The sequence below is a fragment of the Silene latifolia genome, chromosome 1 (genome assembly GCF_048544455.1).
Source record: "Silene latifolia isolate original U9 population chromosome 1, ASM4854445v1, whole genome shotgun sequence".
NCBI classification, from domain to species: Eukaryota; Viridiplantae; Streptophyta; class Magnoliopsida; order Caryophyllales; family Caryophyllaceae; genus Silene; species Silene latifolia.
The window spans coordinates 52121784-52145045 of NC_133526.1; the positions used below are offsets into that span (position 1 = coordinate 52121784).

The window sequence follows — 23262 nt, forward strand, 5'->3', positions numbered from 1 at the left end:
ATCAAATTTGGGCTTGGCTTGACGACTTGGAAAAGGAAGTCTAATCACAATGGACTCCTTCTCCTTGACCTTGTCTTCATTTTTCTTTGAAATTTCTTCTTTTGATGGTTCTCCACCTTTGGAGTTTTGCACAATTTCTTCCTTCTCACTAGCTTCCACAACTTCATCCTCAACTTGCTTCTTCGGTGCCTCATACCTTGTACCACTTCTCAAGTTAATGGCACTAACCGTTTCATGTCTTGGGGGATTACCTTGAGGTGGTAATTGCCCTTTTTGTCTTTGTGAGCTTGAAGATACTAGTTGAGTAAATTGGGTTTCCAACATCTTGGTGTGAGCTAGAATGTTGTTGATGGTGGTTTCCTTTGCTTGACTATCTTTTTGCATTTGAGTGAAAAATTCTTGTTGATTCTTTTGCATTTGGAGGACCGCTTTTTGAACATCAAAACCTTGGTCATTTTGGTGATTTTATGGATTTTGATTTTGGTAACCTTGGTTTTGGTTGTAAAAGGGTCTTTGATGTTGGTTTCTCATGGGAGGTGGGGTGTATGTTGTTTGAGGGTTTTGAACATTTTGGCTTTTGTATGAGAGATTTGGATGGAATTTGGTATTTTCATTGTAATAGTTGGAATAAGGGGTACCACTCTTGTATGCTTGGAAAGCATTCACTTGTTCATTTGTTCCCCTACATTCACTTTGGTCATGTCCCAAAGTTCCACAATTCTCACATATCCCACTTGGGATTGATGAAGATGCCGTCATGGCATTAACATGATGCTTTGGTGATTTTGAGGCTTCTTCAAGTCTAGCCATAGCTTTTTCAAACTTCAAATTGATTGTGTCAATGTGAGCACTAAGTTGAGCACCCAATTGAGTAACGGAGTCCACTTCATGCTTTCCTCATCTAGTAGCCTTGCGACGTCTACTATATTGTGAGTTATGGACCGCCATTTCCTCAATCTTGTTCCAAGTTTGATTGTCATCAATTTCGGTGAACATTCCATTTGATCCCATGTTGAGAATGTTCCTTGAATCTTCATATAGACCGTTCCAAAATTGTTGTACCAAGAACCACTCGCTAAGTCCATGGTGAGGACATGAGCGACAAATTCCCTTGAACCGCTCCCAAGCTTCATACAAAGATTCTTCATCCCTTTGCTTAAAACCCGTAATTTGGGCTCTTAACATGTTAGTCTTTTCCGGTGGGTAGAATTTTTTGTAGAAAGCTAGAGCCAATTTCTTCCAAGAATCAATTCCGAGAGTGGCCTTATCAAGGCCCTTCAACCATTGTTTCGCGGTGCCAATTAGAGAAAAAGGAAATAAGACCCATCGAATTTGGTGTTGAGTTACACCGGTTTGAGAAATCGCATCACAATAGTCACAAAAGGTTTTCATATGAGAATAAGGGTCTTCACTAGGCATCCCCCCAAATTGGCTCCTTTCGACTAATTGGATTAAGGCGGATTTTGCAATAAAATTTCCGGTCAAATGTTGTGGTGTGGGAGTACCATTGGGTAGGTTCTCCTCGGTGGGTACGGAATGTGATGAAAACTTAGGCATTGTGGGTTGATTTTGTATGGTATTTTGTGTTGGGTTCTCCTCACCTTCTCTTGCAAAAGGGTTGATGAACTCAATTGTTGGTTGAATATCTATAACCTCACTAATACCTCTCAAATTCCTCCTAGCAAGTCTTCTATTGGTTGTCAAAGTTCTTTCAATTTCACGATCAAAAGGTAACAAATCACCTTGCGACCTTCTAGACATGCAAAATATCAAACAACTTGAAAACAATTAGAACAAACCTTGAGGAGTTTTACTTCCCCAAGGCAAAGAAAGACACAACTAATAACAATATAAGAAAATCTAAATCAAGTTAACACCGTCCCCGGCAACGGCGCCATTTTTGATCGGTCCGTTTCGTGTTCACAATTGAATAGATGTTGTTGTTGGGTCACGTCCAAATCAAAACACAATTTATAGCTTCACAAACAACTCTACAATTAGTGAAGAGGCAAGTAAAGGTCGGATCCCAAGGGACGGGAATTGAGATGAGATTTCTATTGAAACTAGTGGTGTCTTAGGGGTGTCACAATTTGGGTTGATGTAGAAGGTCACTAACTAAATAGCAATGAAAATAAATAAGCAAGATGAAATGAAAGGGTTGTAAACAATTGATAAAAAGCACTAGGGTATCATGGGGTCATAGGGGAATCATGGGAATTGATCATACAAACATGTTCTCAAATTATAAGCAAGCAATTATTGTTGTGATGGATTGAGTTGGGTTATATCTTACAATCCTAGGAAAGTTTGGGTCCCGGAGCCGAATCGATTAGATTGTACAACACCTACAAGTCGACTTAATCTTCCCTACTCAACAACATGCATGGTCTAATGAGACTCGAGTTGGTTTATGTCTTACAAGTCTCATTGAAAAGATAGGTGATGGGTAAAAAATGCAAGGATTCATAGGCTCACATTTCATCAAACATAACATGTGCATGAGTTGAGATCAAAACAAGCAAGCAAATAAACCATGAAAGCATATTAATTTAAGCATGAATCATCCCCCATGTTGGTTTCCCCTAATTACCCATTAACCCTAGCTAGGTCACTACTCACTCATTATCATGTTGATCATGCTAGCAAGGTTGTCAATCATACCAACAAAATGAAACATGATGAACAAATGAAAGTAATTAACAATAATTAAAAAGGGATTAAGAGAATTATACCTACGAATGATTCCAATAATAAAGCAAAGAATAAAAGAAGTACTTGATGCTTGATTGAGAGGTTGTCAATCTCCCAATAATAACCCAAATAATCTTCAATTACCCAAAATAAAGGATGAACAAAAGAGAGATTAAGGAAATAAAACTTGTATTAAAACTTGATTAATTGTTGATTACAATACTAAAGAGAGATTTGATTGATATTAACTACTCTAATAATTGATAAGAAGAACATGCTCTTCTAATTAGACTAATGGGGTATTTATAGTGGAAATTAGGTGGATGCATTAGGGTTAACTAAGGGCTAAACTAGTAATTACACTTTTTAGATTGAGCAGGGAGACGCCGGTATTTTTCGAAGGAAGGGCTTCTTTCTTTAAAGCTTGAGGAAACGAATTTGTGCTGGACTGGAATCCGTGCGTCTTAGGCACGAGACGGGCGGATTCATGAGGCTGGGCACGGGCGTCTTCAAGGGAATCCGGGCGTCTTTCGGGCTTGCTTCCCGGGCGTCTTTGGCAGAAGACGCACGGATTGTGCTGTGGAGGACGGGCGGATTCAGGGCAATCCGCACGGATTGCTGCTCAGCTTTGTTCCTTCTTCTTTTCTTCCCTTTTCTTCATAAAATCCTTGGGGATTTCCTCGGGGATGCAAGGATCCTTCCTCAACAATGCTCAACTATTATAATATGTACAAAGGCCTTCTAATCTTGTCTCTCCTTGATGTTTGGTCATTGAATTCAATCAATTTAGTCTCGTTTTGCCATGAAAATGCAAGATTTGCACTCCTTTCCTACCAAGGGATCAAAATCTCAAAGAATATGCAAAACAAAGAACTAAAGACAATAAATGACCCAAATATGCACTAAAAAGCATGGGAACAAGGCTAATTCGGGGGCTAAATATGCGCTAATTATGGCCACATCAATAATCTACGAGTTTTCGTTAATTTCTTCGCTGAATCTTGAGACTTGACTTAGATTTTTGGCGAACTACATCATTTTATGAGTTTTAGAGCTTTATAACTGGTGTCATCCATGACCAGTTTATCTAGGATTGTGAGTAGTTACTCCTTATGAGGCATGTTATATCAATATGCATAAATATGAACTTAATCTGCTTAATACCTGTATGCATTCGGGTTTGTGGTTTGTTGACACATGTGGAAGAGGTTCTCCTTTATTCATTTTACCCATAAGCCCCACAAAAGCCAAACTTGCCTTTTTTGTCCCATAAGCTACATCCCATATTTAGCCTACCCTTGCTGAGCTAGTATTGGTAGTCGTTCGGGAATATTTTATTGCATTTTGGTTTTTATGTCTCGTGTTGAGAATATGTTGGTGAAATGTTGAAGGGAAAGAGAAAAAAAAAAAAAAAAAAAAAAAAAAAAAAAACAAAAACGGAAATTCGGAAAAAAGTTCAGTCGGTCGACCGTCCCACTTGGTCGATCGACAGTAGCGAAAGAGAGAAAAAAATCACATGGTTGAAGTTTTGAGTATATGGTGATTTTATTCCCATGTTTTATTATTATCATTTGGGGAATTACAGTTATTATTGGAGATTGTGAGATTAGTGCTAATCATTAGCACCGGTTTTATTGTTGAATTTTGAGCAAGAAGTGGATGTTGTTATAATTTGGATCTGTAATTACTAGCTTGGCTTTAACCCCTCATATCCAAATTTATCTTAGCCCTTTCTTACCCATTACCTCACATATCCATATTTACCTCGGCATGTGTTATGGTCATTTGTTTGGTTGGAATGCATATGTACGGTTGTAGAGATTATTTTCATATTAGATTGCAGGCATGTTCTTATAGGTCGTAGTTAGGTGAGTGTCATTACAATTACTTCTTTCTATCTTTTACATATATTCACCTGTGCTTATGTGTGATATGAGCGACCCGTGAGAGTCCATAATGATAAGTCTCTATAGTTGACGGTTCAGCAATTTTTAACGACTACATAACTCGTTTGTATGATTCATATTACTAATTGACTGTTGATTTATAGCATTAAACTGGTTTAGGATTTATAGATGAATTTCGCTCTGAGATTGAACTCGTTCCAATTAGGTTTTAAGATCGAGTCTAGTTCTTGCTTGGGGACAAGCAAGGGTTTGGTTTGGGGAAGTTTGATGCGTGTCATTTATATGATGTTTTACACCTTATTTTACACGCATTTCAGAGCTCAAATATGTAGTTTATGCTACTATTTTCCCTATTTCCGTCTACTTTCGTGTTTTTGTGTAATATTGCAGAAATGTGAAGAATTCAGCGGAAAATGAGCCGAATCTGTCCCCGAGTATTTATCATAGGACTTGACATGAAGTAGTGACTCGAGAGATGAACTTGGTGCGCATTTCATGGCCTAAAAGATAGCAAAAGCATGGTTGCGTACAAGTTACAAAGCTTAAACAAGCGAAGAAGTGCTTCTCGACATTACAGCCTTATTCAGATGGCTATATCTCGAGTTCTAAAGCAGATAATCGACTTATTCCACTTGGAGGTGAAAGCTTATCCTCTTAGCTTTCCAACGCCGTGCAGAACGCCTGATTTGACCAAGTAACAAAGAAATGGCAGCTGTTTTAAGATCGGTGCGCGCTGTAGAATTCGTCAGAATGCATTACTGTACAACATCCTTGGTCGATCGACTGGTCCCAGTGGTCGATCGACCACCCCACGAGCTGACGTGCAAATTAAAAGACGAGAAAGCCCAATGTAATTAGGTTTTAGGAATAAAAGTTACGTAAGACTATCTATATAACGTAACCCTATGTTTCAGAAGAGGCATCGAATCATTAGGAGGAATTAATTAGGGTTCAATACACAGAAATTGAACTTTAGATTATTTCATTAGTTTAGATCAGTTTTCATCAATAAAGTTTACTTTTCGCATTGGGGTTTTGCCTTTTCTCTTCAATTCTTCTTTACGGTATTCCTCTGTTTCGTTGTTTAATTTCGTTGCTTTAATTCTTCCTTAGTTTAGAATTGATAGTTTAGATTTCCCAAAGCCGAATTCTGGTTTCATGTTAGTTATTTATTTAGTTAATTCAATTATGAGATCAATTGCTTTATTTGTTAATTTTACTGTTGTTATTATCACCATTATGAGTAGCTAAGTACCCTTTGCTAAGATGTAGGGGAGCTATAGCGTAGATGGCGTAGAATAGGTGACCCCCGAATTAGGGCATGGTCGATCGACTGGCTTAACTGGTCTATCAACTATGTCGTGTGGTCGGTCGACTGAGGTAGTTGGTCGATCGACCACACCCGTGTCTGATTAGCATCGTTTGATTCGTTAAGTGCAATATTTAACAATGAGACCGAGAGGAGACTTGTTAGATGCTTAGTTTTGACCAACCCGTAGATCGAGAGATAGGGGAGGGCATTAATTAATGAATTAAGACGACTAAATTGCTAAGATCGAAAGATAAGTAATTTAGGCTTTAGGAATCACTTTTCAGGGCGAGAGCTAGTATTAGGGAGACCTAGGGAATAGTAGCATAGGCCGAAAGGAGCTACTAGTTAAGGCATCAATGTGATTATATTTTCATACAATCACATCTCTCAAACACATCCTTTAGGTGTGAATTTTAGGGACCAGTTGATCACCGCCATCAGTATGATAATAACGTCAAACTTCTAGCACGCCAACCGTTATTAAGTAAACGTTAATCAACTGATAAAATACTAAGTATACCCTTGTGAACCTATAAGAGATTTATATACGTTATCACACTAACTGTGGAGGACACTAGCTCCAACAATCTTCCACTTGTCCTCACAAGTGTATGTGCGATAACTGATTCTAATATCCTTAATTTCTCCCACTCAATGTAAAACAATTTGCAAAATCCGTATTCACAATGTCGTATTTTACAAGTGATCAATATCAAGAGTGGTTTTCCCGACTAGAGAGTAACTTAACTGATAAACGAATCATCATTCGAGCATGGCCATGCATTTCAGTTACAACTCCTCGAGTGTCCCTGAGAAATGTCTAAACCTGATAAAGGTTGGATATTTTTTTCAACTCGAATCCTACAGATATAAGCACAATATGAAATGACCCAGAAAAAAATCTCCTTAGCCTCCTGTTACGGTCGACCATGAGAAAGAAACCAAAGTCACCCAAAAACTGCCTTAATCTCAAGAGACAGTCGATAGTCAAAAGAATCGACTCTAGGAACACAATGGACGTCCAATCCACGACCTGGCACCGAATGTTTTTAAACATTTAGGACTCCATTACGTTGTCACAATTTGTCCTACGAGGTATCATTATAACTCGCATCTGTGATCGATCAGCCAACTGTTTGACTTATGGCTCGTTAAACCCACCATCAATTAACTTCACAAAATAATAGCCAGAGTTATCAGGTCATGTAGGCGATTACAGACCAAAACAAATATAATGTAATTTAGTTCACTTTGTGGCGTTCAATGTTGTCGTACAATCCACATGAAAAACAAAATATGAAATAATACGATGAAGTTATAAATAGTATATGAAAAAGATAATGTATCGAATTCATAAGCAACTAGTACAACTCAGGAACACGTTTAATTCCCATGGAAATAACATGCCCTTCATGCTTATCAAATTTCAATGGTTTAGTGAGAGGGTCGGCGATGTTGTCATCCGAAGCATTCTTGTCAATCACTATCTCCTCTTGCTCCACGTAATCACGGATCAGGTGAGCCTTCCGATGTACATGTCTAGACTTATTGCTAGACTTAGGCTCCTTAGCCTGGAAGATGGCACCTCTATTGTCACAATAGATAGTGATTGGGTCATTCGAACTAGGAACTATGGTTAGTCCTTATAAGAATTGACGCATCCATATAGCTTCCTTTGCTGCTTCTGAAGCGGCATAGTACTCGGATTCAGTAGTAGAATCTGCTACAACATCCTGTTTGGAACTCTTCCACCGACCGCAAAGACCATTAAGAGTAAAGACGAATCCAGACTGAGATTTCGAATCATCTCGATCTATTTGGAAGCTAGCATCTGCGTAACCGATTGCACATAGCTTAGTATCTCCTCCATAAGTCAATACCCAATCCTTAGTCCTCCGTAGGTACTTAAGCATGTTTTTAACAACTATCCAGTGCGTTTCACCTGGATTGCCTTGGTACCGACTCGTCATACTCAATGCATATGCCACGTCTGGACGTGTGCATATCATGGCATACATGATTGATCCTATGGCTAATGCATAAGGAACACGACTCATGCGTTCAACCCCTTCAGGTGTCTTGGGTGACTGAGACTTGCTCAAATGCATCCCAGACGTCATTGGAAGGTTCCCCTTCTTGGAGTTAATAATGCTGACCTTTCAAGAATCTTATCTAAATAAGACTCCTGACTCAATGATAACATCCGTCGTGATCTATCTCGATAGATACGGATTCCCAATATGCGTTGTGCCACACCCAGATCTTTCATCTGGAAATGGTTCTTCAACCATCCTTTTACCGAAGATAAGAGAGGAATGTCATTCCCAATCAAGAGTATGTCATCGACATACAATATCAAGAAAACAATCTTGCTCCCACTCGACTTGATATATAAGCATGGTTCCTCGACCGATCGAGTGAAACCATACTCTTTTATCACCTGGTCAAAACGATGATTCCAACTCTGAGAAGCTTGCTTAAGTCCATAAATGGAATGTTTAAGCTTGCAGACTTTCTTAGGATTTTCAGGATCTATGAAACCTTCGGGTTGCACCATGTACAACTCCTCCTCCAAATAACCGTTTAAGAAGGCGGTTTTCACATGCATTTGCCAAATTTCATAGTCATGAAAAGCGGCAATCGCTAAGATTATCCGAATGGAACGCAGCATAACTACGGGTGCAAAAGTTTCATCATAATGCAATCCGTTCACTTGAGTGAAACCTTTTGCCACTAGTCGTGCTTTATAGGTATCTGGTTGCCCGTCTACAGAATGCTTTATTTTGTAAAGCCATTTGCACTGAATAGGTTTTACCATGTTAGGTAAATCAACAAGATCCCATACGTCATTCTCATACATGGAGTCAATCTCGGATTGCATGGCTTCAAGCCATAGCTTAGAGTCGGAACAAGTCATGGCACCTTTATAGGTAGCGGGTTCATTACTCTCTAGGAGCAAAACGTCATTTTCCTCGACCATACCATTGTATCTGTCTGGAGGATTAGAGACTCTACCCGACCTACTAGGTTCCTGAGGAATATTAACCGTATCATCAGTTGAAGGAACAACTTCCTCCATCTGTTCCTCGGTTGTTGGTTCTTGAATCTCCGACAGCTCGAAGGTTCTATTACTTGACTTGTTCTCGAGAAATTCTTTTTCTAAGAACTTCGCACTAGCCGCAACAAAAACTTGATGTTCGGTAGGCGAATAGAAGTAATGACCAAACATTCCTTTTGGAGAACCAATAAAGTATGTCTTGACCGATGGCGGGCCGAGCTTATCCTCGAGTCTCCACTTGAGATAAGCCTCGCAGCCCCAAACCCGAATAAAGGACAAGTTAGGGACCGTTCCCTTCCACATTTCATATGGAGTATTGTCGACAACTTTAGACGGACTTCGGTTAAGTATAAGAGCAGCTGACAAAAGAGCAAAACCCCATAATGAATCAGGTACTACCGTGTGACTCATCATGGATCGAACCATATCAAGTAGTGTTCGATTTCTACGTTCGGACACACCATTTAATTGAGGTGTTCCAGGTGGAGTTAACTGTAAAACTATTCCACAGTCTTTATGGTGTTGATCAAACTCATTTGAAAGATATCCGCCACCCCGATCTGAACGGAGTGCTTTAACCTTTATTCCCAGTTGGTTCTCAACCTTATTCTGGTATTCCTTCAATTTTTCAAAGGACTCACTTTTATGCTTCATTAAGTAGACATATCCGTATCTACTCAAATCGTCCGTGAAAGTGATAAAATATCTATAACCATCTCTAGCGGTTATTGACATAGGTCCAAATACATCAGTACGTATGTATGAGTCCTAATAGGTCACTAGCGCGCATTCCAACACCTTTGAAGAAAATTCGAGTCATTTTGCCGACAAGACATGATTCACACGTGCCAAATGAAGAGAAATCAAATGTGGGAATAGTCCCATTCTCAATGAGTTTCTTTACACGTTTTTCATTTATGTGTCCCATTCGACAATGCCATAGATAAGTTTGATCTTTGTCACCAACCTTTAATTTCTTATTATTCACATGTAATATATCTGTGGTTTAATCTAAGATATAAATTCCATTCATGGAAACTGCTTTGCCATAAACCATTTCATTAAAAGAGAAAATACAGCTATTGTCCTTTATTGAAAATGAAAAACCGTCTTTATCAAGTACGGAAACAGAAATAATATTCTTAGATAAACTGGGTACATAGTAAACGTTATATAAACATAACTCAAAACCACTAGGGAGCTGAATTACGTATGTTCCCATTGAGACTGCAGCAACTCGTGCTCCATTCCCGACTCGCAGGTCCACATCACCCTTTGTGAGGGGTTTGATGTTTTTTTGGCCCTGCAAATGATTACACAGATGAGAACCACAACCAGTATCAAGTACCTAAGTTCCGAAACTTGCATGGTTAATCTCAATCATATGAATATAAGATGACATACCAACAGGAGTGACGCGGCCTGCTTTTATGTTCTCACGGTACACGGGACAGTTCCTCCTCCAATGTCCAGTTTTGTGACAATGGTGGCATTCAACGTTACCGTCCTTACTCTTTGCCTTGCCTTGTGAGCCACTAGTCTCACCAGGCCCACTCTTACCGTTTCCTGACTTTTTAAACTTTGGCTTTCCTACAGTTAGGTCGCCGTGAGCTTTGCCCTTACCCTTATTCTTGTTGGAAATCATGAGAACATCTTGCTTCATGCTCCCACTCAATTTCATATCCTTCTCGGTCTATGCGAGAAGTGAGTGTAGCTCATGAGGACTTTTCTTCATGTCATTCATGTAGTAATTTGCCCTGAAGAGGGCAAAACCATCATGAAGTGAATGAAGCATACGGTCAATGACTGCTTTCACTGATTTTGCAATCAAGTGCCTCCAGTTTCTCAACATTCTCAATCATGTTAAGAATGTGTGGGCTAACCGGTTGGCCCTTCTGGAGTTTTGCATCAAAGAAGCGACAGGTATGCTCATAAGTAACGATTCTCGGTGCTTTTGAGAACTCATTAGTGAGCGTGGGGAAAATCTTGTTTGCACCTTGGGCAATGAAGCGTCTTTGCAAATTGGTTTCCATTGCAAAAATGAGTACGTTCTTTATCGCACCCGCTTCCATGACGAAGTCACTATAAGCAAGTGACTCGTTAGCTCTAGCATTGGGGCCTGGGTTTGGCGGTATTGGCTCAGTCAAGTACTTGAACTTACCGTCAACAATGGCAGCATTCCGTAATGATGCCTCCCAATCAGCAAAGTTGGACCCGTCATTCTTCAGTCGTGTGGACTGATTCATGTGGTCTATGAAAGTTTTGAGCCAGGACTCGCGTCCAAGTGTGGCACTTGGCATAGGGATATCATTATTTCCAGCCATTTGTTGTAAGCAGTATTATCAATATAAAACGAATCTACACTGCGAAAAGAAGAATAAAACATAATAAGCATACTCATCGTTATGATTTAAGTCAAATACAAAACTGTTACAAGCGAAGAATCAAGCATTTATACAATTGACCTCCCTCAAGAATTATATAAATGATCCCAAGACTCAATTATCTGTAAATTGATAAGCCAACCTCTTGGCTAATTCTACTGTTAGAATTCTTGGTTGATAAATTTCTGTAAATTCTATCTATAGTCCATCATAGTCACGAGAAACTCTTCGGACTATAATGTTGAGGTAAAATAAGTCAACACAAACTACTTACCCAACGTAGAAGGGGTCATATGGAGAGTAAGGTCCTATATGCCTACCGACGAAGAAGGGATTCATAGTTGTTTGGCCTATAAAGACTAGTCTCAATTTTAGTTATAGAGGAAGATCCCATCAACTTTATTTTAATTCATTTTAAGTGAACTAATATCTAGCATGCGAGAATGAATAAACTAAGATGATGGCTTAAAATTGTGTGACATCTTTATGTCCGTGATAACTAACATTCAATCTATATGAGTCAATTTTCATGCATATTAGTAGTAGGTGGTTTGGTTTAGGCGGAATATGATGCACTAATTGTCATGCGAATGAAAAGCAACGAGAATGAAAAACGTAAAATTAAAACAAAGTCCTAGTGTGGCCTATCTACCAAAATGAACATAAATACAACTTTGGAATCTATCCTTGGACCCGAGAAGCTTGTCTTGATGTTCCATCTTGGTCCATGTAGTGGGAGTGAGCAATCCAATCTCCATCTTTAGTCTTCTCAAAATTACAATTAATAAAATTACAAAATAAACATATTTACATTCTAATTTCAAAACCATAATACTAAAGAAAACCAAAGGAGATACGAGATCTCAAAATTACATTAAAATTATGTTTCCATCATTACGAAAACATAATTAACTAAGGCCACACTAGGTATTACAAATTACAACCGATTGCAAAAATACGTAAATAAACCATTCAACAAAACATTCAACTAAATAAAACTGCATCAACTATAAATTAATCATTCAAGACATAATTCCTTAATTATGTAGAGTAATTTATCCAAACCAACTATTTTAAATTTATCAAAATTATGTGACAATTCCTCAATTACTCACAATAATTCCAATCTTAATTCACATGAACTAGTGATATGAATTAATCCAACATTATTTTAAACCTCTTTAAAATAATTGGGTATCTTTAATTTGTGAACTTTTTCACAACAAACAATTATACATTATAAAGAATAATGTATAAAATTTAATCGGCCAAAATAAAAAAAACGAAACCATTTTTTTTTAACGCTCGGCAATATCAAAAAAAAAAAATGAATTTTTTTTCTTTTCTTTTTGCTCTCGGCAAATATGGGAAAAAAAAAGAAAAACAGTTTTTTTTTTCTCATCTCGGCATTAAGCCCTAAAATAACAAAAACTTTTTTTTTCTTTCTCGAAAAACAACCCTTTTAATGTGAACAATTTGTTTAAAGTTGCTACTATAACAAGATTGGCATAAACATCAATGTTTAATTTTAATATAGATTCAAACTAGATGATTCAATTTAACCTCTTAAAATGAATATCTAAATTATGATTAAATCGATTATCCGAATATATGATTCATCACAATTGATTTGAACATTATAAATTAATTTGTATGCCAAAATTATATAGCAAAAACAAATCATCAACAATCAAAACGATTTCCATTTACATTTTAATTTAATTCTTATTAAATCAAAACATCTACAAATTAATCATATTATCATCTTAACAAATTAAAACAACAATATGAATAAATCAAAATGGAAACAAAAACATAAAAAAAAACAAAAAATCATCTCGGCACAAAAAAAAAATGCTCTCGGGAAAAAAAAATTTATTCGGCCGAAATGTTTTTTTTTTTCTTCAAAATTTTTGTTTAAATTCATTTATGAAAATCATATAAAATAATTTCGTGGCCTATGCTCTGATACCACTTGTGGGAAATATCGGTATATTTCATCAAGAAAATTTTGGATTATAACGAAATTATAATTATGAAATAACTAGTCATAAACGAATTTGCAAAACAAAAGTATAGAGATTAAGAATTAACCTTTGGTCCTAGCAATATGGCCTAAGAACAATATCGAAATCGATATTCTCCTAATTGTTGCACCCAAAATACTTTGAGAAATGCCCTTGTTCTTGCTAGAAAGAGATCCCTAAAATTATTAATTATTTTTAGGGCTTTTGATTTTGAGTGATGAGAGAATTAGGTCAAAAAGAATTAGGAAAAATGATCCCCAAATCCCCTCTTCTTAACCGTGTAAAAAAGAGGTAAATAAGGGAAAACTTTTTTCTTCCTTTTTTTGTGTAACAACCGAGAAAATAAGGAGAATTATCTTCTTATTTTCGGTTTCACCAACCACCAAAAATAAGGAGAAAATCTTCTTATTTTTGGTTGTTCTCAAAATGTATAAAATGTGTATTATTTTCTCAATTGTCAATTTATGTCGACATGTATTAATAAGTCTATACACAACAGTTTGTAGTCGATTTATTAATACCGGTCTGTCAACATTTTATTATGACAATTTCGCATAATAGATACATTAACTATAAATATCACATATTTATAATTTGCTAATTAAATATAACTGGTTACGTTTAATTACGAATTAACATCTTAATTCGTTTAAGCTAACATTATATACAATAATTAAATATAACTGTTTATATTCAATTTACGAATTTACAATTAATTCGTCTCAGCTAATATTATTTAATTGTATTAAATAATCGTCTCATCATCACATTGACTAACCTTTTAGTCAAATACATGGACTAACATTTTAGTCATATAAGACATCAATGTGATTATATTTTCATACAATCACATCTCTCAAACACATCCTTTAGGTGTGACTTTTAGGGACCAGTTGATCACCGCCATCAGTATGATAATAACGTCAAACTTCTAGCAAGCCAACCGTTATTAAGTAAACGTTAATCAACTGATAAAATACTAAGTACACCCTTGTGAACCTATAAGAGATTTATATACGTTATCACACTAACTGTGTAGGACACTAGCTCCAACACAAACCTACACCAGCCCCTCTCGCATTTGAGGCTCCATCAATGTACATGGTCCATATCCCGCTATCCTGATTCCCCTTTATTGTCAGCATTCCCTTCTCTGCCTCCCCACGGGTAGCAGGGCAGAAGTCGGAAATGAAATCTACTAAGGCTTGGGACTTTATCGCCGTTCTGGGTTCGAATTGCAAGTCATACCCACTAAGATGTACCGACCATTTAGTCATTCTCCCTGAGAGTTCGGGCTTCCTCATGATAGTTTTTAGCGGGTAATTGGTTATGACGTGGATGATGTGAGATTCAAAGTACGGTCACAATTTATAGGAAGCAGTAACCAAATCCAATGCTAGTTTCTCGAAGGAAGTGTACCTGGTTTCTGCAGGAAGCAGAGATTTGCTGATGTAATACACAGGATACTGTGCTCCTTCTTGTTCTTTGACCAAGGCCGCGCTTACGGCTGCTTCCGTAACTGATAGATATAGGAATAGAGGCTCCCCTTGCTCTGGCTTCGCGAGTAATGGTGGCGTGCTTAGATAGTTTTTAAGTTCCATGAATGCTTTCTCGTGTTCCTTGGTCCATTCGAATTTTTGACTCTTTCTCAGTATATCATAGAACAACTTGCATCTATCCGAAGCCCTTGATATGAACCTGCTTAGGGCCGCCACCTTCTCTGCTAGCCTTTGCACATCTTTTGGTTTCTGCGGTGATTCCAGCTGGAGTATTGCTTTTATCTGCTCCTTGCTTGCTTCAATTCCTCTCTGGGTCACCATGTATCCTAAGAATTTCCCTGAGGATACTCCAAACGAACACTTGGATGGATTAAGCTTCATTTTAAACTCCCTTAATGTCTGGAAGGTGTCTGCCAAGTGTTCCATATGCATTCCTGCTTTTTTGGACTTCACTACTATACTTCCATTGTCTTCCCAATTTGCTGCTTGAACATTTTATTTACCAACCGTTGGTAATTGGAGCCGGCGTTCTTTAGGCCAAAGGGCATGACATTGTAACAATATATGCCTGTTTCTGATATGAATGCTGTTTTTTCTTGATCTTGTGGATGCATCTTGATCTGATTGTAGCCGCTCCAGGCGTCGAGGAAAGTAAGTACCTCGTGTCCCGCAGTAGCGTCCACCATTGAATCGATATGTGGCAGTGGAAAGGGGTCCTTGGGACAAGCTTTGTTTAAATCTGTGAAGTCTACGCATACCCTCCACTTCCCGTTTTTCTTGGGCACTACTACTACATTAGAAAGCCGTTCAGGGTAGCTAACTTCTCTGATTTTACCTGCTGCCAAGAGACTGTCTACTTCTTTATTAATGACCTCGTTTCGTTCTGCCGCGAATTTTCTTCTTTTCTGCTGTACTTGGGTGCAGCCTGGGTTCACACTTAGCTTGTGCGAGATAACGGATGGGTCTATACCTACTATATCGCCGTGGGACCAAGCAAAACAGTCCATGTTGGTTTTCAGAAATTGAGTCAGCTGGCTTCGTAGCTCTCCACTGCAAGTTGCTCCAATTAATACCGTCCTGTCCGGGTGCTCCTCGTCCAGGTGGACCTGGTCTAGTTCCTCTGAGGGAGGCTCCTTGTATTCTTTCGAGGTGCCCCGGTTCTGTAATTGCTATGAGGGGAGCCTGATTGTAGCTTTGAGGGCTTGAGCGTAGCAGTTCCTGGATTCCTCTCGATCCCCTTTTACTGTGACCGTACCCCATGGTGTTGGGAACTTGAGACACTGATGATATGTCGAGGGCACCACCTTCATCTGATGCAGCCATGGTCTTCCTAGTATCACGTTGTAAGTGGTTGGACCCTCAATGACTAAGTACCTTACCAGTTTGTTAACTCCTTCAATATACGTTGGGATGGTTATCTCACCTACCGAATGTGCAGTCTCACCACTGAATCCCACCAGGGGTACAGATTTCTTTATCAGGTTCTCTTTATCAAAACCCATGGTTTTGAGGGTTTCCAGCATAATGAGGTTCACAGAACTCCCTGTATCCACTAATGCTTTTCGTACGGTGCAATTGCCAATGGATAACGTTATAGTTAGGGCATCGTCATGTTGCTCTGCGCCGCTTTCTATGTCGGTTTCGTCGAAAGTTACCGGGGGTAAATTGCTCTGGCTTACTCTGTATGAAGTTTCCGGATGATCCCCTTTACTTTCGGTGGCTTTCGTCTTAGCGGCGGAATATGTTAAACCCGATAGCTCGGATCCGCCTGTTATCACGTTAATAATTTTCGTGCATATGGGTGGGGCAGAAGGAAGCACTTGGTTCGCTGCTTCCCTCCTGTCCTTCTTGCCCCCACGTGATAACAGGTGGTCCAAGTTTCCCCTGCGTACACGAACTTCACTTCCTGCGCGACTGTGCGATCTTACATTTCGTGCCTTATGTCCTGATGCCATTCGCATCTCTTACTGCTGTCTCTGTCGTCGTTGGGTCGGATCTGAGTGGGAGGCTTTGGCCACCTCACCTGATCACCTAAGCCTCTCAGTGCTTTCAGCAACCTTTCCATTCCCGTGTTGAATCCGTATTCAGATAGCTTGGGAGGATGCTGGGAGTCGTCAACTTGCTGGGTTTTTTCTGCTACTCTGCTGATATTGGGTCTGCTGTATGGCTTAGCTCGTTCGTCTTTCTTTTCTGTTGAGATTTTCCTCCTAGGTTTGTCGAAGTTTGTTATTCCCTTCCTAGCTTGTATGTCTTCTTCCAACCTTAATGCCGCTGTAGCTCTCTGCTGGACTTCTTCGAATCTCTCACAAGGGTACATTATTAATTCTTTGTAGAGGTCTGATTCCTTATCCAAGCCCTGCCTGAAGGCGTTGATGGTCGTGGACGTATCACAGCCTCGTATTGAGACTTTCTCTGCGTTGAACCTGGTGACGTAATCTTTGATTGATTCACCTATTTCCTGAACGATCCTATACAGATCGCTTGGCTGCTTTGGTGTCCTCCGGCTGCTGCAGAACTGCTGATTGAAGGCGTTGACCAAATAGGCAAATGAGGATATGGTTCCGTTAGGCAAGCCGACGAACCATTGTAGTGCTGCTCCGGTCAGGGTTGAACCAAATCCTTTACACATGCATGCCTCCTTCGAGGCTCCTGTGGCAGTGGTAACCATCATTTTTTGATTAAATTGGCTAATGTGATCGCAGGGGTCTGTGGTTCCATCGAAGAGGGTCATTGTTGGGACGTTAAATCCTTTTGGTAAGGCTACTGTAGCTATATCGTCGGTAAAAGGCGAGTCAACGTAGCTTTCTGGTGCAGCCATCTCCATAGGCAGCGGCATTCCTGGGACCCTCCGGAGGAGGCTTCGTAGTTCCTGATATTGCTGCTCTATATATGTCTCTCTCCCGGCGGGTCGCAGATGCTCCTGTGACTGACGTGCTACCACTTGTTTGAAGTTCTGTTGTCCTAAGACTACTGGTTGGTGAATTTGTGATGCTTCTGCAGCCGGGCCGCTTTCCCAGGTATACTCAAGTTGATTTGTAACTGGAACCCTGATCGCCGGGATCGCAGCTGCCATTCTGCTCTGCTGGCGTCCTGCATCCGACGTGGGTGTTGGCTCTTGGCGTGCTGGCTCATCGTCTGGCGTCAATGCTCCTAGTCCTGTTGGGACCAGGCCTCCTTTTGGCTGCGGTGTTGCGTCCATGTCCAATCTAAGTGCTACATTGCGTGGCAGCACCCGCGTCTGCCTCCGATCCCTATTTTCTCCTGGTGATCCCCTGGATCTTTCTTCCTGCATCCAAGGGGCTGAATTAGCGGCATGGCTTCTTAACTCGTTGATCTGTGCTCGGAGGAAATTGTTGTCCTCTTCCATCTGGGATCTCATGCTCCTGTTCTCGTTTTGCATTGCTCGGATTGTCTTTGCTAAAGTGTCCAATCCGCTTATCATGATGCTGGTGGGACTCGAAGGAGCGTGGGTTTGTTGTCTGGAGTGTCCCTCTTTCTCTGGTTGCGGGATTCCCTTCCGTCCCTAGACTGCTCCTGTGTCTTTAGCCTGGGTTCTCTCTGATGACGGGTTTGCTGCCGCCTGGGAGCTTTGACTCTGTTTGACGGCTGGTATCTGGACGGCAGTGGTGGGCTGCTGGAGAACCGGGTTCGTGCGTGCTGCTGTTGCCGAGGGAGATGGTACCCGTGTTGCTGCCGAGGGGGATGGTGCCCGTGTTGCTGGGGCACCGCTGGTGTTGCCTGAGTTGAATTCTTGGTGTCCGGACATGTTATGCTTGCTGTGTAGACTGGCTAACGAAGACGACCACTATGCTCCACGGTGGGCGCCAAACTGTTTTGGTAAATTTCTACCAATTAGGGTTAAAGCGGTCTTAATGTTAGATCTGTATTACGATTTGTTCGTTTGTTATATGATGATCTGAATGCACGATGTAAATAAATAACACAAGAGATTTTGGTGACGCGAAAAACCCAATTTGGGAAACAACCGCGGGGGGAGACGGAATCCCACCAAGATTTTCACTATAATTCGAGAGGAAATACAGTTCGTGTGTTATGCTACGGAGGCTAGGGTATAATTCTTGTATTTTTTGATGATCCTTCTCCTTGACATTGATGCCCCTTATATAGTGTAGCTCGATTAGCTAGGGTTCCTTGCTTTTCTTCCAAGTTATACCTAATTTGACCCAGAATAGGACTTTCCTCCATTGGATATGATAAGTGATAGAGTTTCCATATACTTACTTCCATACGGGTCCAAAGCCCACGCCTTGCACTACACGCTGATGCTGCCACCCTAGCTCCTTGACATCCTGCGTCCCATACTGCTTCCAAACTCACTGCCCCAGACCAGCCCAGATCCAGATTTTGGGCCTAACAGTATTTTCTACACTACTTTCATGTTCTTAGTTTAGTTCTTAGTTTAGTTTAGACTATATTTACTATAAATAATTTCCTTTAAGCATTTCAATTTATATTACAATTTCCATTTCAAGTTATATTCAAGTTATTTATATTTGCATTGTTCTTCAATTCCATTTCCATTTCCATTTCAAGGTAATTCTATTCCTATTTTCATTATGTTTATCATTTCAATTTTTATTAGTTTAGTTTACATTTACATTATGCTAGAGTAGTTGTTTTGGTAATTTTTACCAGATTAGGTTAAGCGAGGTCAATACGGTCTTACTCATTGTATGTTGAATGGATGTTCGTATTTAATGCGAAGTAAAGGAATTAAGTACGATAATAAAGTTTGACACTTGAAATTTGGTGACGCGGAAAACCCAATGTGGGAAACGACCGCGGGAAGGGACAATGCCCTTCCAAGGATTGCACTAGCTGTTAATATTAGAACAGGTACAAAGGAGACGGAACGTGAATCTAGCTAGTACAAGGTATTGCGTTTGTATGGTAGTTCTTGAATGAATCTTCTTTCCTTATCGCCTTGGCTATTTATAGGGTAAGAACCCTAGATGTATCCTACTTTGTTTATGGTAAGCAATATTAGTCCTATCACAACTCTTTCCATAAACCGAATCCTGCACCTTAGTCTCCCTGATCTCCCTGGATTCTCCCTGAATTCTCCCTGGCGACTTCATAATACGCGGGCTCCTCTTGCTCTTGGGCTTCTCGCAATTAGTTAGCTTCCACGGTCCAATTCTTTGAACGAGAACGGATGGGCTTGTTCCCCATTAGGATAATGTGTAGATTTTGGCCCAAACAGTTTGTCCCTAGTTCCTTGTGAGATACGTCTCGGGGCGTCGAATAAAAAATTACAGATCATTTTCGAACCTCGCGCCGTCTTTTGCACACCTTCCTGTATACTCATCATTGCCCCTATCTCTTCTCCTCATTTCTCGCGCTTCTCTTCCTCTCTCCTCCTTTATAATCTCAACTCCCCACCTCACCTCATTAACTCATAATTTCAAAAACCCCCTCCTTCTCTCCAAAAACCCTCCCTCTCTCCTTCACTTCTTCGCCGGATTCCGTCATTCCCCGCCGCCGTTTCCACCAGGTATTCTTTTCTTTTTCTTTTCTTTGTTCCTCTCCTTCTTTCCTCCATTTGATCATGGGAAAAACTCCTCACACTGCCTCGACCGCTACTCCGGTTGATCAAGACCCGGATCTTACCTTTCCTTCCCGTAATCTTTTTGTCCACCCCCACGATTGTAACTCCTCTCTGACCACCGCCGACATTCCTTTGATTAAGGAACTGCTTGGTCTTGGTGATGGGGTTGATATTGCTATCCCTGAGCCGGGCCAAAAGGTGGACGCCGTCCGTGCAGGATGGGTTTGCCTCTACCTCTACCCCTTCAGATATGGTCTCCGTTTCCCCTTCCCCAAACTCATGTAAGACTTCCTTCGAACCAATAATTCCGCAATGGCCCAAGTTTTGGCCACCATCTGGAGGGTACTCCTCTACTCCCTGTCTGCTAGTCAGAACACCAGCAGCTCCATCTCCATCTCCCTGGGCGAGCTGACCCATATGTACGAGATTCGGTCTCTGGGAAGAGGCTAATTATATTTTCGGGGTTTCGGCGAGACTCCTTTAAGGCATGTGTCAAAATCTAGGGATGAGAAATGGTTTGGGGATTTCTTCTACCCGAGGAAGGCCTCCATTCAGCCGCCTGCTGATTATATCTTCGAATATTGGGTAATAACCTCGAGTAAGTAACTATTCTGACGCCTGATTTACTTCTCCCAATGCTTACTGGCTTACTTTTTGCTTTTGTGCGGGCCCCTGCCAACTGACTCGCCTAGGCGACCCGATAGCTGCCCGCAACAAACTGTTTTGCATCTCCCTGTCTGACAGGAAGTTTCCTTATCTGCTACCCGACTTCTCACCTGCCTCTTCCTCCAATCCACAGCAATCAACCCACAGCATGTCTTCTGGTATGTTACTTGGCACTGTCATCCTGGCTATTGTTGATTCTCTGATATCTTGCTGTTCATTTGGTATTTCTGACACCTGAGGTCTGGCTGCTTGCAGGCTCAAAAGTTGACCCTCTGGAGGCTATCTTCCAGAGTGCTAAAAGAAAGAGGGCCGCTGCGAGCCTTGATTTAGCTTCTGCCTCCAAGAGGAGTGCCCCGGCTGCTTCCTTCCAGTCTCCTCCTACCCATTCCAGTACCGCTCGTCCTGAGCCTTTGGAGGTTATCCTGTTATCTCATCCTCCTCCTACTCCGCCTTGGCATCATTGCCCACTTCCTTGATGGCTTCAAGGACGTAGAAAAGGTGTCATACTGGCCTGAGATCGACCAGATCCTCTTCCCGTCGTTGGTGGAAGCTTTCTCAGAATTCTCCCCAGAAGAGATGGCTGAGAATGATGGGCATAATGCCTTCATGGTTAGTGTTATTCCTCTGCTTCCTATTCTGAGTTATTTATTTCACACCTGCTAAGTCTTGCTTTTCTACCTTCAGGTCTTCCAGTCAGCTCTTTATAATAGGAAGATGATTTACGTAGTCCAGACTACCAGCAGGGCTACTAGTGCCAGGAACCAGGAGCTGACTGGGACCATTGCTGAGTTGGAGCAGTAGCGTTCGGACCTGAGGGAGCGGGTGGTAGAGCTGAAAGCTGAACTTGCTGGCGCCAAGAAGAAGTTAAAGGAGGGAGCTGACCAGCTGGCGCGCACCCAGGAAGTGTGCAGTACCTTCTCTGATTCTCTCAAGCGTTCTGACGAGAAGATCAGTGAACTGATTTCCCAAGCCACCAATATTGTTGCTTATGCGACCTGGCGTGGAAAGATAAGTGGGATGCGTGCTGCACTTGACGAGCCTCCAACCCTGCAATCTATTGAGGAGGAGGAAAGGCAGCTGGAGACCTTGTACCCCGTTCAGCCAGACTTGAGCGTGCTGATGCCTGAGGTTGGCGAAGTGAATTCTCCTACACTGGCGGAGCAGACAGCTGCTGGGATGCTGGCTCGTTCCAGGAGGCTGCTGTTGCTGAGGGAGCTCAGGAGGCTGCTGTCGCCGAGGGCGTGCAAGCTGGTCCTGTACCTGAAATGGGAGGTCAGCAAGAGAAGGCAGATGAGGTGCCAGAAACGGAGGTCATTGATCTGGCCTAAAGTTTAAAGTTTTTATTTTCAAACTTCTTTGGATGGCAGTCTGACCCTGTCTAGTGCAGACTTGTAAAATTTTTAAACATTTTATCTTGTGTTTGTCTATCGTGGTGACGGCTAACTGAACTTAGGGCCGCTTTTTGGCCGGATTTTGAAATGCCCCTTGCCTTATTTTGGCAAGTTTTTTCATGTCATGTTTTGTGTGTTTTATTTCTTACTTATATACTTAGCTTAGAAAGCTGATGTGTCAGTCTACTGACTGATTTAGGCGTGTGCCGCATTTTGGGTGAGGTGGTCGTGTCAACCTTCAAGGCTGATTTAGACCAGTCGTGTAAGCCTGAAGAGGCTGATTTAGACTCAGCTAGCTGCCGTGTCAGTCTACTGACTGATTTAGGCGTATGCCGCATTCTGACTACTTAACCTTGTTCATGACGCAAGGTGTGTTCATCATGTTTAAAGCCAACAGGGGCGTACCTTAGGCAAGTTTATCGTCATTCTAGGACCAATGGGACGTTGCAGGAATCTGATAGCTCAGAGATCCCTGCGCTCCACATGTGTGTGCATGCATGCTGGGGCACTGATTGATTGCGTTGATTGCGAGCTACGTCCAGGAGGTGGTATCCAGGGTAGCTGGATGAGCTTTTAGCTGCCAGCTAGGCTCCCTTTTGTATGGTCCACAGGCCGCCTGGTGAGGGTGCTCCTAATGGAGAAATGTAGGTTAGGCATGTTGGAGTGCCATGTGCCTTGTCACCCCGCGTTTGCAGTTGACAGTCCTGCTAGCTATACTTTCAATGTACCATAGATATTAGAGTTCAGAGTGATGCATT

General features: G+C 41.0%; 1 non-coding gene across 1 annotated transcript; it reads left to right on the forward strand.

Moving 5' to 3' along the window:
* Positions 1–1078: 1078 nt before the first annotated feature.
* Positions 1079–1185, forward strand: LOC141619170 (small nucleolar RNA R71). The gene has a single exon (XR_012531610.1). It is a non-coding gene; the product is annotated as a small nucleolar RNA R71 (small nucleolar RNA).
* Positions 1186–23262: the final 22077 nt, after the last annotated feature.